At 36.7% G+C, this 19521-nt stretch overlaps 1 non-coding gene across 1 annotated transcript; it reads right to left on the bottom strand.

Moving 5' to 3' along the window:
• Positions 1–2218: 2218 nt before the first annotated feature.
• LOC115029499 lies at positions 2219–2341 on the bottom strand. The gene has a single exon (XR_003835068.1). It is a non-coding gene; the product is annotated as a U6atac minor spliceosomal RNA (small nuclear RNA).
• Between the last annotated feature and the right edge of the window lie 17180 nt (positions 2342–19521).

Consider the following 19521-nt stretch of genomic DNA (forward strand, 5'->3'; position numbering starts at 1 on the left):
AAGCCAGTAAAGAACATCCCTCCATGGCCTCTGTATCAGCTCCTGCTCCCTGACCTGTCTGAGTTCCAGTCCTGACTTTCTTTGATGATGAACAGCAGCATGGAAGTGTAAGCTGAATAAACCCTTTCCTCCCCAACTTGCTTCTTGGTCATGATGTTTGTGCAGGAATAGAAACCCTGACTAAGACACCATCCATCGTACATACTTTATCATCTATTTCAAACCCAAATCAAAATATTTCTCCCAGAGTTCATCTATGGACTGCTGAATTCTTAGTACTTCCTTTAAAATTAACATCACTTTGAAAACATCAAATGCTCAAAGTGAGAAGATCTGCAAAGCTCATTAAAGTCTTTTTAAAAGTCTCACTTTAGTGTCCACTGAAAACAAGTGAGACAGGGGCTATCCCATGTTCTTTGGGCATAGAGAAATTACTGTTTTATGGCTACACTAAAACAGACCCGAACATACAAATTACATATGATGGGGGGCAACCTCAATTTTTTTTTTAATCTCATCAACTGAATCTCTCATGAGATCCATGGTCTGCTGACTCACTGTCACCAACATGAAGCAGAAAAGACTGAATTTTTCTCATGAGTCACAGTAAACAGGGAGATAGGGAGCAGAGAAAGAGGGTAAGGAGGATTCTCACATCTATCTTAACAGGAACTCAAAGAATGACCCTTCCCCTGGATGTGCCTCATAGCTGATATGGCTTCTGTTAAATAATAACTAAAGTAAAATGCAGAGAGTCTAACAGGGAATTGGCCTATGGTTCCCAGTAGCCTAGGCGAAGTGTTGCAATGAAAAGCAAACATGTTGAAACTCAGCTTTTCTATGCTAAGGCATAAAAGATAACCAGGGGTTTATGCCTTATGAGTGTCATATGCTCAGACAGGCTTATATTTTTTTTCTGGATGAATTTTACTTAGATAAAATACTACTACACTACTACTACTACTACTAATAAATAATAATAATAATAACACAAAGTTGGGTGAGTAAGGAAGGGGAGTAAATCTGAGAAGAGTTTGGGTTAGGGTAAATATGATCAAAATTCCCATGAACCACTCAAAGGACTACTGGAAAAGTCCTTTCTGATTTTCTGGATGGATAATGCATAAAATTCCAGCTACTTATTTTCTGAGGAATGCTACTTACTCCCCGTCTGAGCCCATCAAGAGTGACCTACCAATTATGTGCAAGATCATGTAAGTCCTCTTGATTACTCAGACTTCGCATCTCCCTCAAACATCCAACATGACTTGTTCACCCTCATGGTCAGTTGGTATCACTAAAAGGATTGAAGAACTCAGGGACACCTGTAGACTCACCACCACCCACCCATCATACCTTCCACACCCTCCAGCATTGGCCTGAGTATAATATTTCGTTATGTCCATTATAGTAGGGTTTTTTTTTTTGCCTATGAAAACAAGATGCTTGTGATGTCAATCAGGGCCTTGATGTTTTCCTCATCTTCTGCTATTAGCTTTTGCTCCTTATCAATTCTCTGGAATTAGATGGAAATACTACTGTGTTTGCTTTTGCTTTAAAACAGTGGTTCTCAACTTGTGGATCATGACTCCTTTGGGTGTGTGTGTGTCACAAATCAGATATCTTGCATATCAGATATTTATATTATGATTCATAACAGTAGCAGAAACTACAGTTATGCAGTAGCAAAAACATTAATGTTTGGGGTCAGCACAACATGAGGAGCTGTATTAAAGGGTAGAAGCATTAAGAAGGCTGAGAAACACTGCTTTAAGAAAAAGAGCATAGCACTCACCCCTCTCCCTCTCTTAACAGCAAAACTCCTTTCAAAGTTTTCCTACATTCATTATTTCCACCTCTTCTCCACATGTTCTTTTGGCATTCCACCCAGGGTTTTCCTCTATAAAATCCTCTGAAATTTTGTGACAGCCTGATAAATCCTATTATCAACTCTCTGTCCTCTTCTCTTCTTTTTCTAGATGATTAGACTCTTCCAGTAGTCCTTTGAGTGGTTCATGGGAAATTTGATCATATTTACCCTAACCCAAACTCTTCTCAGATTTACTCCCCTTCCTTACCTTTGTGTTATTATTATTATTATTAGTAGTAGTAGTAGTAGTAGTAGTAATAGTAGTGTAGTAGTATTTATTATTATTAACTTTCTTTTACCTATGAAAGCAAGACTCTTGTGAACAAGCTCTTGTCAATGAGGGACTTGATGTTTAAGTGGCTAGATGTTGCAAAGTGTGGCAATGCTTTAACCTTATAGAAGGTGTTAGGCCCAGTGGTCCCTTCTGTTCTTATACGGGAGTGCTAAGCTTTCTCTCCTTTCATACAACACCCTGGTCCTCAGGTTACAAGCAGCATTTGAAGAGTTGATTACTCTCAACTTCTTGAGATTCCTTCTCTACTAGGCAAGGAGAGACATCCAGATGCCTCTAGGGACTCTCAGTCTGGCAAAGCTGTATCAGCCAATCAGAAGAAGCTGGCTCTTCTTCTGAATAGGATCATTTTGAGGGAGGAAGCCACACTGTTGCATAGGAATCTATCTGGCCCCACCTTGTCATACATATGCTAGAGGAGGAATGTCCTGCTTTCTTTTCTCTGCTTCTTCCTGTAGAGAACAGAGAACAGGTCCCACAAATCCTCTGCTACTTCTCGTTTTGTGAGATTTTTTTTTCCTCAATAAAACTTGCAATTTAACAATTTGCTGTTAAATATACCCTTGGGTCTCTTTGGGCTCCAAGAGTTCCCTCATCTTAGTTTTTTTTTTTCTCCTACTGGAATATCCTTTAATTATTTGCTTTAATTTTTTCTCTTAGTCTCATGATTAGACATCTCTATTGAATATCATTAGGCAGCATGGCAGCCAGAAAGCAGATCAGTGACTTGCTCAGCCATCATCAGAAGAGTTTCCTCCTGCAGCAGAAGGGAATAAAGAGAGACCCATAGCCAGGCATTATACAGAGAGTAAGGGACTTTGGAATACCCAGCTCTTTCCCTCTCCATCAAATTGTGTGTCTCAATCAAATCCTTCCCCTTAGGGCTCAAAGAAACCTGTGTAAGATGAGGTGGAAAGAGTGAAGAGACAGAGGGAGTGGATAACACCAAAAAAACAAGGGCCTCTCAATCAGCATGATCTTTGTACATGTGAACTCACAGTGACTGAGGTAGCATGTGCAGGGCCCGCATGGGTCTGTACGAGATGCAGTACTAGAGCTGAAAGAAGTGAACACATGTCCCCATCCCTAGATGCAACCTCCAATTGATAATTACTTGCAAATAAAAATTTAGTTTGCCCTAAGAGACTCTTACTACGGTTAAGTGTAGGCTGCAAGCACAGCAGTTGATGGCCAACAGAAAATGAACTCAGTTGCATCTTATGGAGATTGCTTGTCTCAGAATGTTGTATCAGCGCTTTTGTGTTTTCTCTGTTTGTGTTTAATCTTTGTTTCATTTTAGTATATATTTTCTCTCTGTTTATTCGGCACCGTCTTTGCTCCATCCTGAATGAATAACCTGGTTTCTGTATTCCTTTGTTTGTTTTGTTGTATTCCAATGTGTTAGGTTTTTATTCCAGATATTCTTAATTTTATTACTCTCCTCTACAAGACTGTTATTGTTGTTGTTGTTTTTAATTGTTTTTTATTTCAAGACAGTGTTGCTCTGTGTAACAATCCTGTCTGTCCTAGAAATCACTTATAGACCAGGTTGCCTTTAAACTCACAAAGATCCACTTGCCTCTGTCTCCCTAGTGCTGGAATTAGTGGCACGCATCATTCTTGGCTGTTTTCTAGTGAGAGACAGAAAGGAAGTTTGTCCATATGAGAGGGGAGGTAAAGCAGAATTAAGAGGAGCAGAGGCAGGGAAAGCTATAACAGTGATACATTATGTGAGAAAAAATCCATTTTCAGTAAAAGAAAAATATATTGTTATCCTAAAAAAGAAGAAAAGAATGAGGTGTGAGAAATGGAATAGTGGGGACATTTTACATCCATGGGTGGTATCTACTTAGGTATGTTAGAAGTCATTCCACTGTACAATTACCTGTTCTTGTTTTGATATGTATTTTGCCTTTCAATAAAAATAGTATCTCAAACCAGTCATTATAGAGATTATGTTTAATCTTCACAATGGAAATAATAAAGTGCACCTTATATTAATGCTAATGATTACTAAAAAGCGACATATGTGCGTGACTGCAAGTCTATAAAGTAGTGAATTAATGCTACTTTGTTGCTTCATCTTTATTCCTTTAAGGCAGCCTTGCTCATGTTTCATATTTTCCCCCTGCATGTAAATAGCTAATGGGTTTCTTAAAAAAGATTTATTTATTTATTTGTTTGTTTATTTATTTACTTTATATAAGTACACTGCCTCTGTCTTCAGACAGACCAGAAGAGGGCATCAGATCCCATTACAGATAGTCAGTGCTCTTAACCACTGAACCATCTCTCCAGCCCCACTAATGGGTTTTAAGGAGGATTTTGCTATGACAGGCTAAAATGTTGGTGAGCCAGGAAAGCATTAGTCAGGGATTCTAGGTATCTTACAACAAGAGAAACTGGTATTTTAAGATGATGCTCAATAGGTAGGCTGACAAATACATATGATTAAAAGAAAAAAATTATGGATGTATATGCATGCACAATGTTAAAATTCACTTAAATCTATTATTATTATTATTATTATTATTATTATTATTATTAGTGTGTGTGCGTGTGTGTGTATGATGTGCATGTAGGAGATGTGTGTGTGTGTGTGTGTGTATGTGTGTGTGTGAGGATGTGTATGTGTGTGTGTGTATATGATGTGCATGTATGAGAGTACAAGTGTATGGCATGGCACACGTGTGAAGAACAGAGGACAACATTGGGGGGAGTCACTTCTATCTTTCTACTATGGGTTCTGGGGACTGAACTCTTAAGTTTCCAGGCTTCCAAGGCAAATATTTTACAAACTGAACCATGTTGCTGAACTTGTAGTAAAATTCTTGCATCTCAGATGGTACAAAACTGGGTAAGAAGTTCTTTTCCTATGTCCTTGTAACCATCCTTGTCTTTTTATTAGAAGGTTCTTCTCAATCTTTTGTGATTTTTTTCTTTCTTTGTTTGCTTGCTTGTTTTTGTTATTTTGGGTTTGTTTTTTTTTTTCTTTTGCAGTTACAAATTTCATAAATAAAATTAGTTTAATTTAAATTCTTGTGAAAGAATTCATTCATTGTCTTTTCAGTTTTATTAACATTTCTTATAGAATTTGAGACTCTATTTTAGAGAATTCCTACACTTTATTATTTTAATTTTAATAGTAGCACGCATTTTCCAAACACTTAAAGGAATTACTAAACTTTTCCGTCTCTGGTTTCCTAGTTTCATTGCTTGCTGGAGGCTATGGAAGCAGAAGCCTTCTCTCTGCTATTTCCTTTCCCAGACCCTTCTCTCACTCTCATATCTACAGTACCTTTCCAAAATCTTTGAAAGTGCTGTTTTGAGTCCTGTTGTTTAGAGAATATATGTATTCCTCTGCATTCATGTCCTTTATTTAATGAGCATCATCGTCATCATCATTAATTGAGTCACATAGTGGATCCAGGAAAGATTTTGTTTTTCTGCTATTTCTACACACTTCATCTTGATTTGCCATTAAGCTCACCTTTTTTTTTTCTTCAACCTACATTATAATTAGTGTCTGTCTCTTAGATTCACTCTCACCCTTATTCTGTCTGTGTTTCTTAGGATGTCAACTTTTATTGTTTAAGAATTCCATACATGCATATAATATAATTTGACCAACTCTACCACCATTCCCTCTAGCCCGTGCTACAACTTTTTCCTTCCAGGTTCATGGGATCTTTCTTTTAAAAACAAACAAACAAACAAACAAACCATGGAGTCTGGTTAGTGCTACAAGCATGTGCACGGGTGTAGAAGCAAGTTTTACGGCCTACATATCTCAGTGTTGAGGTATTTATTTTCCCTGTTATTTCCTAGAGGCCTTAGAACAAAATTGGGCATCCTTCTACTAAATGCTCCTGTTGGGTAGAATTTCTCCTATAGCCTACTAGCAAAGGAAAAAAAATGCAATTTAAACATTATGTAAATGAAACCCTTATAATTTATGATACTTTCTGTTCACCATCCAGTGAGGCACTCTCCTAGAGAATAGCCTGAGAAATCTAGAAGATGTCCATACAGAAGCCGGAAGGCTTACTTGGTGGCATAAACTAAATCATGAGCAGGAAGAGCTGAAGAAAGACTGTCCTATACAATCAATAAAGCAGACAATAAAGGGACAATAAATCAGACCACTTTGGGTGTTTTGAAAAGAATGAGTGTCCTGTGGAAAATGAATGAGTGGAGAAAGATAAAGATAAAACGAACTGTCCCATTAACAGTCTATTGAAGTCATTGCAAGAGAAATATATGGGTTCACCGCAGCGGCGTGTTATACCTCATAGACTCTGGTGATTTACTAGATATGGATGTCTCCTTGAAAAAGTGAGCCATTTACACATACATGAAGAACAGACCTCAGAACAGCCATGACGTAAGCCAGGAAGTCATTGGAGATTTTAAGAAAGAGATTTTCACATGCAGGAGAGGAATTGAAAGGTATAATTTGAACGTGGTGAACATGTCAATATTTAAGACTAGGTAATCTTTCGATAAAGGATTCGAATGGTGAATGTAAAGATGACCTAAGCTCATTTCTCTAGGAATCTTAGCATTTAGAGGCCAGGAAAGGAAGCAGACAAACACTATTCATTGGAGGTTTCTAAGAGCAGAAGGCAAATAAGCAATATTTACATCAATATCTACTAAACTGTCAGAGGCAAAAAAGTTGTTTATTCATTGAGATTAGATAAATTAAGTTACAAAAGCATCCTGTAGTAAATAAGAAATGTTTTCAGTAAGTAGCTCAGAGAAAAAGGTCAAATAGGTGACATAATGCTGAACTCTGGTATAGCTAAATGGAAAAGGGTAGAAAACATTATCTGTCGTTTTTATCATATGTAAGACTATTTCTGTTAGTGGAAAATCAAACATGTGAAAAGACCTTTTAAAACCACAGGAGGAAGTAAGCCAGGGAAAAGTGCCAGAAGATGGCTTTCACGCGCTATCCTGGAGTGTGTTTTAGACTTTGACTCATATGCATGCATCATCAATTTCCAAATAATTTAAAAATCAATAAAAATGAAGCAACAGTCTTATTTACAAAAGTCTCAATTTTAATAGCATGTGTAGGAATAAACTTTTGTAGGAAAGGGACGAGACTTTCTGAGGACACTTCACTCAAGTGATATCATCAAACTCAGAGAAATAAAGCTGGTGCCCAAACCAGAAGTATCAACATGGCTGATTGACATTCATGGTGCTAAAGGTATGCTGCCTGCTACCAGAAGTAAAAGCAATCCTGAATATCACCCAGCTATAAACCCTGCAGCCTACATTCTCAACCTATCTCCAAGATGTACTGGTTCAACCATGTCACCAATGTCATGGGAGTAACTGACCATTTTCTGAATGGATTTAAGGCCCACTCCACAAGATGGAATCCGTGCCTGACACTGTTCAGGCAAAGAACCTGAGACTAGATAGATCAGGGACCTAGAGAAAACCTGATGCTTTTATTCTGCTAAAGGAACAAAGCAATAAAATGATTTATTGCTATAGCCACAGATCACTGAATTACTCATTTGTCATCAGAGAAGCTTCATCTTCCAGTAGATGAGAAACAACACAGAGATCCAAAATTGGACAATGAGAGGAGAGTAAGAGAATTTGGAGAAGTCTGTCTCAAATGGGATGTCTTTATCAAAACCCCTCTCCTAAAGGCCCAGATATCTATGTGGAAGAGGATGTAGAAAAATCCTTAGGAGCCAGAGGTGGTAGATGCCTGATATCAGACCAACAAGAAAGTGCCTTTAATCAATTTTTACAACGTTTTCTTGTTACCTTCTATTTCATGTAAAAAGAAGACTATTCAAGATATACAGAGGCATATTGATATGTGGTCTACCCTGACAATTAAAACTGAGAAGATAATAAAGATATACAGTATTATAATTCAGGATTTAACTGCCTCCTGTTTTAGAGCTATTCTCAACCCTTTCAGACACTCATCATTTGTGTTCTGCAGCTTCATTCTTCCCACCAATCATCTTTAGTTTGGATGCAACCCAATGGTAGAACAGATTTTTATTTACTTTCGTTGGAAACATCTTGTTCTTGGCAATGTTTTTCGAAATACTGACCATGGACTATTTGTATCAGACACATTTAAGAGGCTTAATGTAAAGACAAAGATTTCCGGGCTTCACTTCATAGGAATTAAGTCCAAATAGGTTGGGGTTGGGATCCAGATTTAGACATAGATGAAGTGATTCTCAAGGTATATGATCTAGATTGAATTTTTGACATGAACAAATTATTTCAGAAAGACCATGATTTCCACATCAGAAGTCATCTCAGCCATTCTCTTAACTGTTTAACTGAACAATTTCTGTGAACCAGGCATTGGAATAGGTAGTAAGGATAATACTGGTCTGCCTTCATGGTATTTTAAGGTTAATAGGAGAAAGAGACATCAAAGAACAGCCTAAATAAATAAAATTAAAACTTGATATTAGTAAATAGTATTTAAGTACAAATATAATACAAGGAAGATACACTTTAAACAAAAAGAAGATCAGTATGTACTAGGATATAATGGGAGGTATCCCTTTCTAGGCAGAAAGAATGTCATATGATAAGACCTTAGCTTACCAGTGTGTAGGACTGAGACACCAGTAGAAATGTAACTGAGGTAAGGGAAAGAATAAAGTGAGAGGAGCCCACCCACCGAAGGTTGGTAAATATTTTCAGACACCATCACAGTTTGCAAAACTCAGTCTGTAGATGAAGATTTATTTTACTAGAGAGGTGCAGCTAATAAATACTGCAGAGAGGTTAAAAGATTTGCCAACCTGTTCTACCCCTAGCTAGCTGTGATAAAATATAAGCTGTTTGTCCTTCATTAGTTTCAGCCATTTACAGGTAAGTTACAGCTTACCTGCAAACTATGAGTAATGCACATTGCTGTTCTGGTAAGAACAAAGATGAGGGAGAGAGATGTAAATATTCCTTGAAACATTTTACTCACTATAGATACCCAGGGTTACTGAAGTTTTACTGTAGGATTTTTATTTGTTTCAATGTTCGTTGTTACCCAAACAGGAAGTTATACGTTTAGAATGGATCATCAGGAGCTCAGTTCTTGATCCTCTCTTCTGCTAGACTTTACCCACAGACAATCCTTCTTCTTCTTGCTCCTCCTTCTGCCTCCATATCACTTTTTCCTATTCTTCCTCATCTTCTTCCTTCTCCTCTTCTTCACCTCCTATTTCCTGTTCTTCTTTCGTCCTCCTCATGCTCCTTTCCTTTCCTCTATTCCTTTTTGACTTCTTCTTATCTTTCTCCACTTCCTCCTTCTTTATCTCTTTCTCTGTATACCAGGCTATTCTCTATTTTTTGTCACAGGCTAGCCTCAAACTCACTACGTAACCAAACAAGTTTTTGAACTCCCGATCTTACAGAGTCTACTCAAATGTTGAGATTATCAGTATCTGCCACCACACTAGATTAATGTGGTAACTGATTGAACCCAGCATTTTCATGTGTTCTAGGCAAGCACTCTAACAACTTGAATACACCATCACTCCCTCTTATCCCTTGTTTAAAGTTATTCTCATTATGTTTACTCTATATTTTATTATGGATCATCAGATTTGGGTGAGTACATTTCCATTTTTTGTTCTTAGAAATCAGAAGATGTATGTTCCCTGATTTCAACTAAAGGAGTAGTTGAAAGAGACTAATCTAGAACTCAACAACTAAAAATACACATAAATACTTGAAAGACTGGGTTACTAAGATTCAAAAGTCTTAGTAAGTTTTTTGTTTGTGTCAGTCAACTTCAATACCATAAGAGTGCCCCCTTGGTCTATGTTCTGATTGGTCCACTTGTCTTTAGAAACATTCTCAGCAGTTTGGTGGTTTACTTATCTGTCATCATTTATTTTATTCCAGCCATCTTCACCATCCCACAAAGTCTGAACTTGGCTTATTTTCCCTGCATATTCCAGTTCAGACAGTACTTACTGTAAACTATATGTTTGGGGAACAGGTAAGCTGTCATAAGAAGGATATTCTTTTACATTATCTTGAGACCAATCACAAAGCAACAAGTGAATCTCTAAAGTCATTAAAGAGCAGCATCTTCTCTTATATTTCTTCTTTTACAGCCTTTGAAGTATATGACTGAAATTAGAGTAATCATAGACAAGGTGTAAGATATGTGAGTAAGTTAGTAAACAGTTCAGATTATGCTTCCAAAATCTCTGCACAGCAAAAACAGCCCAAACTTTCTATTCAATGTCAGTCTTGATATTCAACCTCTTTCCCTAGCTCATATATCTCACAGTTGCTGGGGACTTACACTTCCAGTTCTGTTCTGGTCTAAGGCAAGGCACAATTCCTTGGCTCTCTTAGCTCTCAGAGATCCCATTGAAGTGAATATGTAAATATCTCAGTTTAGAAGCATCCTAATTAATTCACAAATGCTTGTCATAGGTTTCCCCCTAATATTGGGAAAAACAAAGATGTTTAGAAACAGCCTCATCTATGCAAGGGGAAACATGAACATGTTAAAATGCACAGTAGTCCCAGTTTATATGGATAAGAAAATTAATTTTACTTCACCAGTATCATAACTAAAGTCAATGTGAGCCAGGACTCCAAATTAAAACAAAGAAAATGCAAGCAAACAAAAAAATACAAAGTAAACAATGGAGGAATTAGACAGTAGCTCTGAAAGAAAATATTTTTCATTCTATATCAGTTTAACCTAGAAGGTATTAATACTAAATATACTCTGCATTTTATGAGGTCACATGCCTTTGGATCTTAACTCCAGCTTAAAACTGGATCCTGTGACTTCTGGGACTCTGAGTTGCCACATTATTCTGAAGCACAATTTGCGTTTAAAAATGAAACTGAGAGGGCCAGAGAGATGACTCAGTGGTTAACAGATGTGGCTGCTTTTCCAGAAAACTGGAGTTTGATTCCCAGCATTGATATGGTAGCTTATCTGTAACTCAAATCCTAGGAGATTTGATGCTATCTTCAGGCCAGTAAGGGTATTATATGCTTGTGGTACATAGACATGCATGCAGATAAAACACTTATACATGTAAAAATTAATTAATTAAAAATAAAATCATGCAGGAAGAAGCATTGGCTCAGAACATAAAACTTCATATTTTGTTTCATTGCCCATTTGTCTTTGTACTGTTTTAGTATTTATTTTTCATTTTTATTTTTTATTATATATATATCATTCTAATTATTTCAGTATGTAAACTTTTATAGTTGCTGTGTTACCAGGTTATTGTAAGAGTCCATGATTTGCCAAGGAATTATACTCAGACTCAAATAGTATGTAGAGAGCAAAGAGTGTTTTATTCTGGAGAAGTCCAGTATGCTGGGGTCTTCCATCTCCCTAGATTGAGGTTCCCAAGTGAGCTTGCAGGCCTCATTTAAAGCACATTAGGGGAATTCTGGGGAGGGGTAGGTGACCTCTATCTTAATCTGTTGGCTCTATCTCTAGGGACATTCCAGAACCATTTCTGGGGTGTGAGGGGATGGAAACTGTTGCTAGAGAAGTCTGAAAACTGTTGCTAAGAAAGTCTTGAAACTGCTGCTAACCCATCTGTGACATTCCTCATATGGCAAGGGTAAGTCAGTCAGCCTGGTGTGCCCCAGAACTAGAGGACAATCATGCTACACATATGAGGATGGGTGAGATAGCAAGGTGGCTTCAGTTTGATGGAACTGGAATGCTAAGGGTGGTTTGTTTTCTGCTGTCTCAAATCTACATAGATCTTGAAAACTAAAAATCAGCAGAGAAATATAAAACTAAATGGTGCCACAGATTAACATGATTTAACAGATATTTCTTGGATATTCCACCAAATAGATAGGAAACACATACTCTTTTTAGAAGTATGTGGAACCTTCTCAAAAAACATTTCCTCTCCATTTCTCCCCCAAACCCTCCCATGTACCCCCTTACTTTCTTTCAAATCCATTGCCTCTACTCCTTTCTCTTTAATTGTTTATATGTTTATACATATATGAAAAGTTATATATATATAATAAAATATCATATATATGACCATATATAGAGAAGATAGATAGATAGATAGATAGATAGATAGATAGATAGATATGGATAGATAGATGCATATTCCTAAGTATAACTTACTGACTCTGTATAATGTTGCTTATATGGGTATGTTTTCAGGACAACAGCTTTGCTATTGGGATCTACTATAATTTTTGTTATTGGCAAAGGCAACAAACTGAATTTTTCTCTTACCCTAGGAAAGTGATTGCCTCATCACTGATGAAAAGAAAGCCAGGCTACTAGTGGCATAGAGCAGTGGGTAAAATGGTCCATTGGGAAAATTTCTTCTAATGAGCCTTTCTTAGTGACATGTCTGAGTAGAGAATATCATGAAGAATTAAGAACCCCAAGAAACAAGAGAATGGAGAATGTCAGAAAATACACACTGATTAGAGACCAGTCAGTGAACTTTTGATAAATAGTAGACCACTGAAGAAAGAGAGAGAGAGAGAGAAGGGAGGGAGAGAAAGAGAGGGAAGGAGAGAGGGAGGAGGAGGGAGGGAGGGGGAGAGAGATAGAGAAAGAAAGAAAGAAAGAAAGAAAGAAAGAAAGAAAGAAAGAAAGAAAGAAAGAAGAAAGAAAGAGAAAGAAATTTAAATCCTAAAATGAAATAAAAATGGAAAAACAAGCATTGGAACCTCTAGGACAGAACCAAGGCAACACTGAAGGGGAAGTTTATATCCCTAATCATTTTAGATGTACAGTAACAATCTAGAAAAATAAGAATATATCAAAACAAGCATAGTAGGTAGCAAGAAACAGTATAGATAATAAACAAACAAATAGATAATAACAAGTAAATAGCAGAAATTAATGAAATGGGGGCTCAATTCATCAAATTAAACAAATAACGGGGTGTTTGAAAAAAATAGCAAGATTTATAAACCGTTAACCAAACTAAAAATGACAGAAGACTCAAATCCACAGAGTTTGAGATGTAAAGGGACTATTTGCAAGAGAGTCCGATGAAAACTACATCATTAAGGCATACTTCACATATTCTCTAGAGCTAGAAATTTTGAAATAAATAAATTTATAATTACATATTACTATCAAAGTGAAGACATGGAGCATAAGCAATTTAATTAGATAATACTGACCAGTGATGTTGAGATCATCTCCCCACAAAGAAGCGCCATGAACTGGAAGAATTCATCGCTGGATTCTTTTAAGGAAGGATGGATGCAATCACCTTTAAACCTTCCAAGAAAGAACCAATTCTTCTTTCTTCCAATTGTTCCACGAGATCGAAAGGGTGTGAGCAACACTAAGCTACATCTACAAAGCCAGGGTTTCCCTGACAAACCTGGACAAAGAAAGGCACACCTAGTAAAGGAAATTACAGGCAAGTGTCTCTAATGAATATAGATTCACAAAGTCTTAGGAAAAAACCCTGGCAAACCAAATTCAAAAACACATTAAAGTGACCAAATTAGTTTGATCCTAGGGATACAAGCTTGTTTCCAACATACATAAACCAAAACATGTAATATACTATATATATAGACTTGAGAACAGAAATCACATAGTCATCTTAATAGATACAGAAAAGGCATGTTCAACGTGTTCAACGTGCCTCCTGATAAATTCTCAAAGAAAACAAAAATATGCAAAAATACCTCAACATAGTAAAGGCTTTATTTGACAAACATACAGTTACTATTACAGTAAATAGGTAGACACCTAATTTTGTCAGCCAGGAAAAAAGGTGGTTAATTTAACAAATATTGTTGGCAAAACTGAATATACACCTGACAGGGAATTAAGTTACACTCATGTCTCTGACCGTTTACAAAAGTCACCACAAAGTGGATCAAAGAGCTCAGTTTAAATTCTAAAATGCTGAAACTTCCAGAGGGAACATAGGGAAAATTCTTCAAGATGACAATATGAACAAAACGTTCGTAGTTCATGAAATAGTTTCAAGAATTAACCAATGGAATCACATCAAATACTTACTAATGGGGAGACAGTCTAAGAAATATGTCATGAGAAGGTTTGTAATGGAATAGCGTACTGTATAATAAACTGTAATTTGACTGCCATTCTTGAATAGGAGACATTCATCCATATTGAAGATATATTGTAGCAAGTATCTTTCTTCTATCATCAGCTTAACTAGTTTCCAAAACTCTGTAGCTTCCTTCATGTCAAGATTTGTATGCTTCCCATTCCCTTTTACACTATGGAATGAGTAACAGTTCTGTGTGTTGTAAGCACACAATTTAACATCAGGATTGGATCTAGTTCTTTTTTCAGCATTTCATCTTCCTTTTTTTCATTGACAACAATTTTTATAATACTTAGAACTATATAGGTCTGTGTGAAATCAATGCAGATATCATTAAAATTTTCTTCGTATATGCTATAGGCCCTTTTTGATTTTTTTGTTCATCTCATTTTTTAAAATATCTCCCATCACTCTATCCTAATTCTTCAAAGTAGAGGCTCTTATGAATGGGAAATGCCTGAGCGGTGCAGAATAACCATTATCAATTTTCTATGTTTGCAGTGCTTATTTTTCAATTCATTTCCAGGTCATCAGTTCTCATAGATTCTCATTGGCAACAGCAATAGTGGAATTTATACAGTTAGAAGCATAAGTAAAATGGAGAAAAGTTCAATCAAGCAAAGGAGAAAATGATACAGTCAGGAGACAGTAAATCTGAGATGCACGAGGCTGCTGCCAGCACGCATGCCGCATTGTGTTCTGATACTCATTTTGCTTAAGCATGATTACACTCTACAATAAAGATTGAAATATGGCAGAGGAAATACACAAGCAGCAATAATCATTTCTTATCACTATCAAGTAATACGTACTGTATATAACCATATGTACTTTCATACAATTGGCAACCCAGGAGGTATGTGATCCAGCAGCACCACAAGCACATGATCTTTACATTGTGATGTGATGTCACATTGTCTGTGACACCACTAGGTGATGCTGATGTCAACTCCATTGTAACATTAGGAGACAACACTCATAAAGGGTCTACTGTTGATGGAAATATCTTTATGTGGCACAGGATTATATGTCTAAGTCAGGAATGGGTACACTAATATAAAGTATCAAGCATCAAATATTTGAGAGTTTGTGGCTCTGTGGTGTTTGTTATAACCATTCACTGCTATTGCTTAAGTATATCTGTGGCTAAAGATAATATGTAAATAATCATGATCATACTTCAAGGAGATTTACTTACACAAACAAGGAGCTATGTTGGGGTTTTGTTGCATAGTTTGATTTCTTTTGATATAAATACAATAATGACCCCTGGAGTACAAAAAAGAAGGGTTAATGAGAAAACAAATTGGTAAAATCTGAATGAGTCTGCTGTGGTTATTTTCTTAGCCTTTGTAAATGTTCTATCATATGAAAAATATATAAAGTGGAGAAAGTCAGGAAATAACGACAGAAAATTTTGCAACTGTTCTGTAAGTCAAAATTATTTTGTAAAAAGTAAATCTCCAAACTCGATCACATATTTATATAACACATACAAAATCAAATGGAACTGAAGTTGATGAGAGAGAGAGAGAGAGAGAGAGAGAGAGAGAGAGAGAGAGAGAGAGAGAGAAAGACAGAGGAAGGAGGAGGAGGAAGAGGAGGAGGAAGGTGGTTGCTGAAGATGTATTTAAACTTGACCAGATGTGTAACATTTGCAAAGCTGGTGAGCTTTGAAAAAAACCTACAGGTTTGTTTATTTGTTTTTGCCTTGTTCGTTTGCTTCTTGTTTTTGTTATGTTTTTTTTTTCTGGACTGGTCCCTTGTGAGTAGACACTACATCTGTCTTGTGTAGTACCGTGCTTCTAATAGTGATAATTGTATCTCCCATGGGTTGCTGTTCAGCACACACACACACACAAATTTCCATACTATTTATTTTTGTTTTGCTTTTATTTTATTTTGTTTTTTGTTTTGTTTTTGAGACCAGGTCATGCTATGCAGCCCTGGCTGGTCTGTGACTCACTAACATCCAGCAACTTGCCATTGAACTTGCTGAGAGTCTCCTGAACTCTCTAGTGTTGGGTTTACAGCCATGACCTGCCATCTCCCCTATAATTATTTCTAAGGAGAATAAGTGAATATGTGAATGAACAGGTACAAGTCACTGTGTTAACTGGCATAGTCAATCAAGGCAGATTTCTGCCTATAAAGTGTTCAGTTATCTAGTCTTAAGCACATTGAACATCCCTAGGGGGCTGATTTCTGTAACATACTGTTAGGGGTCTTAAAGTCAAGGGCTTCTGGGTTGATAAAAAGATCGACTAGCAAATGAAGTACAATGCAAATGATTCCTTAAAGAGTAAGGAAACTATGAAAATACAAAAAAAAAAAATGTGTTCATGGCTGCCAGTCACAGTGAGGACTATTTTTATTTACCCCTGCTGGCCAAGAGACCAGTGGGATTAACACCAGGAGAAGCAGACATAGACAAAAGAGAGTTGGGATGGGGAGAGTGGTCCAAGTTGTAGAACAGAGTATAGTAGAAACTTACACTAGTTATCAGTCCTTCGAAATGAATTTTGAAATTAACAAACATGAGAATTTTCTGGTAAGAGTTTAACTGGGATTACAGAAATGAGGGAAGATAGTTCAAGAATGAGGGTTGATCAACAGGGTCAAAGAACAAGCTGCAATGTGGGAATTGAGTTTGGCAATCGGAGTTGTTGCCGACTGCACTGGGAATAACTTCGGAGCAGTGGAATGAGGCACAAGTGCAAGGTGGTTCAGTAGAGCGGGCAACATGTCTAGCCTTGTCCTTAAAAAAATTGAGGAATGGATGGAGTTTCAAAAAAGTGTGCCTCTTCTCTTCTTCTTTTGATTTGGTTTTGTTTTCAGCAGAAAGGCACAGAGCTATCTCATGGAATGCGAAGGAGCTGGCAACATAACTTAGGCCTAGGCATGGCAATTGTTTTCAGTAGCAAATGTGCTAAGTATGGAAGGGTTCCTTCATAAATGAAACATAGGAAAGTGAATGTACTAGCCATTCCGACTATTCAAATTTAAGTAAACTTGGCTCATAAATACACAATTCACTAACACTCTCATCTTTCTGAATTGTTTTCATGTCTCCCTAGTTTTATTTTATTTTATTTTATTTATTTTATTTCTGTTTGAAAATGTAATATAAGAGGCTGCAGTGGTAGCTCAGTGGTTTAGAGTACTGGCTGCTCTTCCAGAGGGCTGGGGTTCAATTTTTGGCACTCACATGGGTGGTTTACAACTATCTATAACTCCAGCACAGAGACACTCATCTGCTATCTGAGGGCAGTTGACACACAAAGTCCACTGACATATGTACAGGCAAAACACCCACAAACCGACAAAATAAAATATTTTTAAATTAAAAAAAACTTTGTTTTTTATTAGATATTTTCTTCATTTACATTTCAAATGCTATCCCCAAAACCTCCTGTATCCTCCCCCCGCCCTGCTCCCCAACTCACCCACTCCTGCTTCCTGGCCCTGGCATTCCCCTACAGTGGGGCATATGATCTTCACAATACCAAGGGCCTCTCCTCCCATTGATGGCCGACTAGGCCATCCTCTGCTACATATGCAACTAGAGACACAGCTCTAAGGGGTACTGGTTAGTTCATATTGTTGTTCCTCCTATAAGGTTGCAGACACCCCCCAAAAAAACTTTCATAAATAAAATAAAAATTTTTACATCTTAGTGAAAATATATTAGTAGACATTTGAGGGAGGGGAGTGTACATGTGTTTTGAAGGGAAGGAAACATGGTAGTATACATGATTTACAGTTGATGGGGGGGCATATGTTGTAAGCTTAGAAGAAGATGAGGTGGAGACCATCTTCCCTTTCAAATTTTTAAAGTTGTTCAAATCAGATAAAAAAAATCCTTAGGGGAAATTAATTACCAAATGCCAGAGGGGTTAAAACTTTAATATATATATATATATAATACTATATTTATATATATATTTATAATATATAATATTGTATGTGTAATATTTATAGAATATAATAATATATATTTCTCTATTTTTCTTTTTTACATTCATTACCTGTGGCTTTATCCTTCAATTATATCCCCAGTGTCCAACAGGAGAGCATGTGATAAGTACATGCTCTTCTGAAACTCAAGATTTAGGTTCCCAGGGGCTCTAAACACCTAAAGTATTTTAGATACCTGAACATTCCCAAGACACTTTAAAAGGCTAAGTCAATCATGACAATTACTCTGTAACCAGTGTGAATCTTCTCAAGTAGATAGTCATGGACTGAAAGTTATGTTTCTCTTACTCAATATCCAAGGCAATGCTAATATTTCAACATGACCGTCACTGGAGCTGGCAAGAGAACAAAGCCACTGAAATGGATTTCTAAAGAACGAAAGTCGCTGAAATAAATTGTCACTCAGTTGGTTAAGAAACAAGCCTTCAGTATCCAGCACTGACTATATCCCAGGCAGATAAGTTCTTGACATCAAAAGATTCAAACAAAACTAATTTCTGGTAACAATATGCTCTGCCCTAGTGAATAAAATGAGAAAGTCACTACAAAATGGAAAATCATAACTTTCCAAGATGTGTAGGAATTATTCCACTCAAGGGAACTTGTTCTCTAACTTGGAGAATAGTCTATAGTGCCTCTATCCATACACTTTGCAATAAATGACAGGGAGACTTGAAGGGAAATGTCAATAAATATCAAGGTTACTTCCCAGTATAGTCTAGTATCCATGTTGGTAGAAAGGTCCTAACTGTGATTACTCTGTTGCAGAGATAGTTATATAAGAAGAACATATTAAAAATTACTGTAAGTTCTCTAAGAGTGGCCAAAAAGCAGGAGAGTTCATGAAAATGTCTTGAAAATATAGTAATGGAAACATAAAGGAGTTGCGAGGTATTTCAACAAAAGTATATCATCGTTTATTTCTATTCCTTCAGTCCTTTCAGGCCAGCAACTGTTACTTCCCAGATTTCCTGTTATGTCACACTCATATAACCAGGTTGACTTCTTTTTTTCCATACTTACAGATTTATTATATATTTTTTATTTATATTTCAAATGTTATCCCCTTTCCTAGTTTCCCCTCCGAAAATCCCCTATCCTCTACCTCCTCCATCTGCTCCCCAACCCACCCACTCCTGACTTCTTTTTTTTTTTTTTGATTTTTAATATTTTTATTACATATTTTCCTCAATTACATTTCCAATGCTATCCCAAAAGTCCCCCATAGCACCCCCCACTTCCCTACCCACCCATTCCCATTCTTTTGGCCCTGGCATTCCCCTATATTGGGGCATATAAAGTTTGCA

This window comes from Mus caroli, chromosome 15 (assembly GCF_900094665.2).
Source record: "Mus caroli chromosome 15, CAROLI_EIJ_v1.1, whole genome shotgun sequence".
Lineage (NCBI taxonomy): Eukaryota > Metazoa > Chordata > Mammalia > Rodentia > Muridae > Mus > Mus caroli.